At 51.8% G+C, this 4,246-nt stretch overlaps 1 pseudogene; it reads right to left on the reverse strand.

Moving 5' to 3' along the window:
• Window positions 1-437: 437 nt before the first annotated feature.
• Window positions 438-2,982, reverse strand: LOC141517201 (GTPase NRas pseudogene; annotated as a pseudogene).
• Between the last annotated feature and the right edge of the window lie 1,264 nt (window positions 2,983-4,246).

Genomic DNA, 4,246 nt, shown 5'->3' on the forward strand with positions numbered 1-4,246 from the left:
CAGCCCAGTGGGAAGGGGAAGCCAGGCAGGTCATGCAGGGATGCCTAGTCTTGGCCTCTATGTCTCCTCTGACAGCCCCCAACTCTGGGTGGTCAAGTGCCATCAGCCCCATTTTGAAGATCAAGAAACTGAGGTTCTGAGAAGCAAGGGGTTCATAGGTTTTAGTCTAGTCTCTGAATTAGACACAGAGCTGGGTAGGACTCGAGAAGCCATTCCAACCATTGCGCCATCTCCCTGCTGAGGAAACTGAAGCCCACGGTCTCCCTGTTAAAGTCCCCGTGCCTTCCTACCTCCCCAGCCCAGCTGTCTCCCCTGGGCCCTCCCACTGCCCTCCTGCTCTTCCTGCCCCCAGCACACTGGCTCTGGAGAAACCACGAGGAACATACCTGGAAACAACCCAAAAGTCTTTATTCATCATAAAACTTAGACCAAGAAAAGTAACTTTGGGAGACCCAATGCCCCCTCCCCCAAGAGGGCAGCTGCAGAATCCCTGGCACCCTGGCTCACACAGGAGACTTGCACAAGGCCCTTTGGACCTGCACTCCCGGGCTAGCACGGGGATTCCTGGGCCTCTGGGTGGATGCAGATGCATCCCACCAAAAATCTCTGGAAGTCATCCTGGGAGTGGAGTCTAGCAGGGCCCCACCCTTGTGAATTCCATAGAACAGGCAGAAGGAGGAAGGTGACAAGGCTTTGGGCAGGATCAGGGAAAGGGGGCGGGACCAGGGGCACCAGCTCAGAAGGTGATGCATTCCTCCAACGTGCAGCCCTGGTCCTGCTCTAAACTGGAAAGGTCCTGGAGCTCCCGGAGGAGGTCCTGGTGCTCTTGGGGCTCCTGGACCAGGGGCCACTGGATCTCGGGGATCCTGGACTGCTGGATCTCCCAAACCAGCTCCTGGAAGGCATTCACCACACCCTGCTGGGACTTGGCAGAGGTCTCCACAAAGGGCACTCCCAAGCTCTTGGCTGCTTCCTGGCCCACAGCGGAGTCCACCAGGCAGTGGGCCAGGCCCACCTTGTTGGCCACCAGCACCATGGGTACCCGACTCGTGCCCTTGACCTTCTGAAGCTGGTCCCAGAAGAGGCTCACGTCCACAAAGGTCCTGATGGAGTCGATGGTGTAGACAAAGAAGAAGCCATGGCCCCAGTCCATGCAGCCCTCCCGAATGTCCTGGAACCTTCCGGTGATGTCCACGATGGCCAGCTGGCAGCGCTCCCCATCCACCATCACCTGCCCGCGGTACACATTTCTCAGCGTGGGCTCGTACTCTTCCTCGAAGCGATTCATGAGGAAGTGGAGGGTCTGCGCGCTCTTGCTCACACCACGGTTGCCCAACATCACCAGCTTGTAGGGCATCTTGGCTCTGCCCTGGCTGCCCACCTGGGGGGTACGGAAAGAAGGGGAAAGGGAAACCCGCATGGATGGGGGACTACAGTTCACGGGTTCTGACATCACCCCATCCAGTCACGCTGATTTCCTTTCCACTTTACAGCTCGGGGAACTGAGGCCCGCAGAACTGAAGAGCTTTGAATTTGGGTCACGTAGACCCCAAGCCCTGCACTCCACCCACCCGGCTCCCCACCTGCCTCAGGGACCCCGGATTCAGAGGCGACTGAGAATCCGGCCCCGGGAACTTCCTTGACCTGGGCCTCCAGGTCTGACCCCAAGATTTCCGAACCGGTTCCCTAACCCTTCAGCGCGTGTCCCCTGCACTAATGCAACCCCGGACACATGGGGTGGGGGGCTGCTCACTCACTGCCTCCCCAGCCCCGCTCCGCTGCGCCTGCCTCTACTTACCCTTTCGGGGATGTCAGCGAGGAAGCCTGACCAGGAGGCGCAGAGGGACGGGCTCAGGGGAAGCAGAGACTGAGGGCACCGCAGCCCCACCAGCTTCAAGTACTGCCTCCCGGGAAGCCCGCCCCCTCCCCACCCAGATATCCTGGCAACGTAGAGCCGCGCCCCCAGGATTTGGGAACCCCACCCCAAAGCGCTAGGACTTCTGGGAACCAGCGTGTCTTTGGGGAGCGCCTCCCCGCAAAGTTCAGGGATTCTAGGGGCCCCAGCCCCTAAGTGGCCCCTGAGAGGCCCCTTTCTGCCCCCCTCAGGGCCCCACTTCGATGTCCGGAGGAGGAAGCAGGCCGGAGGCTCCGAGGCCTCCCAAACCCTGCTTTTGGTGGGGGTGACGCGGGGGTGTGGGCAGCCCTACCCGGACCCCTCAGCCCCTTCCTCGGCAACATCCTGTCTTCCTCCGCATCTCCTCCCCGCTGCACCCTCCCCCCCTCATCGTGGCCTCCATACTCGGGGGGGCCCCTGCCTTTGGCCCGGGCAGCCCCTCTCTGTCTCCCTGGCTTTTCTGACACTCCCCCCCCCCAACATCTGTCATCCTAAAACCGTCTGCCCCCTCCCTCCTCCGCTCTCGGCAGCACCCTCCTTCTGTCCCGGCCCCTTTAGACTGGAGTCTTTTTCTTGGGAGTGCTGTGCAGAGAGCCGAGTTCAAATCCTACCGCAGCCACTCACCAGCAGTGTAGCAGCAACAGCTTGGTTCCCTTCTCCGGCCTTCCCTCAGCCTCTGATCTTATTGGCCAGTCTGAGAGATGTCAGGTGGTTCCTCAGAAATGCTTTATTTTGCATTTCTCTAATCCATAATCATTTAGAGTAACTTTTCATATGACTGTGGATTGCTTTGATCTCCTCATCTGTAAATTGCCTCTGCATATCCTTTGACCATTTCTCAATTGGGGAATGGCTTTTGGAAAAATAGATTTGACTCAGTTCTCTTCTTTAGAAATGAGCCCTTTGTCAAAAATACTAGTTCTAAATGCTGTTTTCCAATTTACTGCATTTCTTTTGATCTTGGTTATAGTAGTTTTGTGCAGAAGGTTTGTGGAAAACCTTTGTAATGCAATGTGGTCCCAATCATCCAGTTGGCTTTTAATGATGTTCTCCATCTCTTCCTCGGTCAGAAACTGCTCCCCTTTCATTGAGTCTTTTAGGTGCACTAGTCCTGGACCTCCTAGGTTGCTCTTAATATTGCTTTTTCTGTCTAAATCCTGTACACATTTTGAACTTATTTTGGTAAATGACACCTATTTGGATTGCCCCCACCCCCTTTCCAATGCCCCACCCCCTTTTCAACACCTCCACTACCTTTCCCAGGTCCCTCACCTTTGCAATGCCCCCACCACCTTTCAACCCCCCTCACCACCTTTGCAATGGCCCACCATCTTTCCCAGGCCTCCCACACCTTTTGAGCACGCACACCATTTGTTTGGACACCCACAGCACCTTCCGAATACCCCCACAGCCACCTTTCAAATACCCCCACCACCTTCTAAACGTCTCCACTATCTTTCAAAGGACATCACCACCTTTCTTTTTTAAAAAAAATCGATTTTTTATTGTTTTTTGAATTTTATAATTTTCCCCAATCTCACTTCCCGCCCCTTACTCCCCACAGAAGACCGTCTGATAGTCTTTACATTGCTTCCATGCTATACATTGATAAAAATTGAATGTATTGAGAGAGAAATCATATCCTAAAGGAAAAATAAAACATAAGAGAAAGCAAAATTACATAAGATACCTTTTCTAAAATTTAAAGGTAATAGTTAAAAAATATTCTACAGAAATGAATATTAAAATTCTTCTTTGCATGTAATTTGAAAGAAGTCATTAAATAATAAATGTTAAAAATTATCTTTTAGGGGAAGCTAGGTGGTGTAGTGGATAAAGCACCGGCCCTGGAGTCAGGAGTACCTGAGTTCAAATCCGATCTCAAACACTTAATAATTACCTAGCTATGTGGCCTTGGGCAAGCCACTTAACCCCATTTGCCTTGCAAAAAAAAAATTCTAAAAAAATTATCTTTACATATACCTGTAAAACAAAGGAACAAATATAAAATGTATCAGAAAACTATAAATAAATGTATCCCATCACCTAACCAGAGACGTAGTAACAGAGGTGATGCAACTTTCGACATTTGGATTTAATGTAGGAAGGAAAAATTTGGCTATAGCAGTTCTTAGTTTAGAGAAGAAAAGGCAGAAAAATTAAATGGAAGAAAGAGAGTACATTGTGTGATGATCAACCATGATAAACTTAATTCTTCTCAGAAATGCAGTAATCATGGGGGTGACATTCAACCTTGATGGACTTGCTTGTTCCATTAGTGCAACAACCAGGGACAATTTTGGACTATACGCAAAATGGAGAATACCATCTGTATCCAGATAAAGTGCCGTG

Source organism: Macrotis lagotis, chromosome 3, assembly GCF_037893015.1.
Source record: "Macrotis lagotis isolate mMagLag1 chromosome 3, bilby.v1.9.chrom.fasta, whole genome shotgun sequence".
In the NCBI taxonomy this organism is placed as follows: domain Eukaryota; kingdom Metazoa; phylum Chordata; class Mammalia; order Peramelemorphia; family Peramelidae; genus Macrotis; species Macrotis lagotis.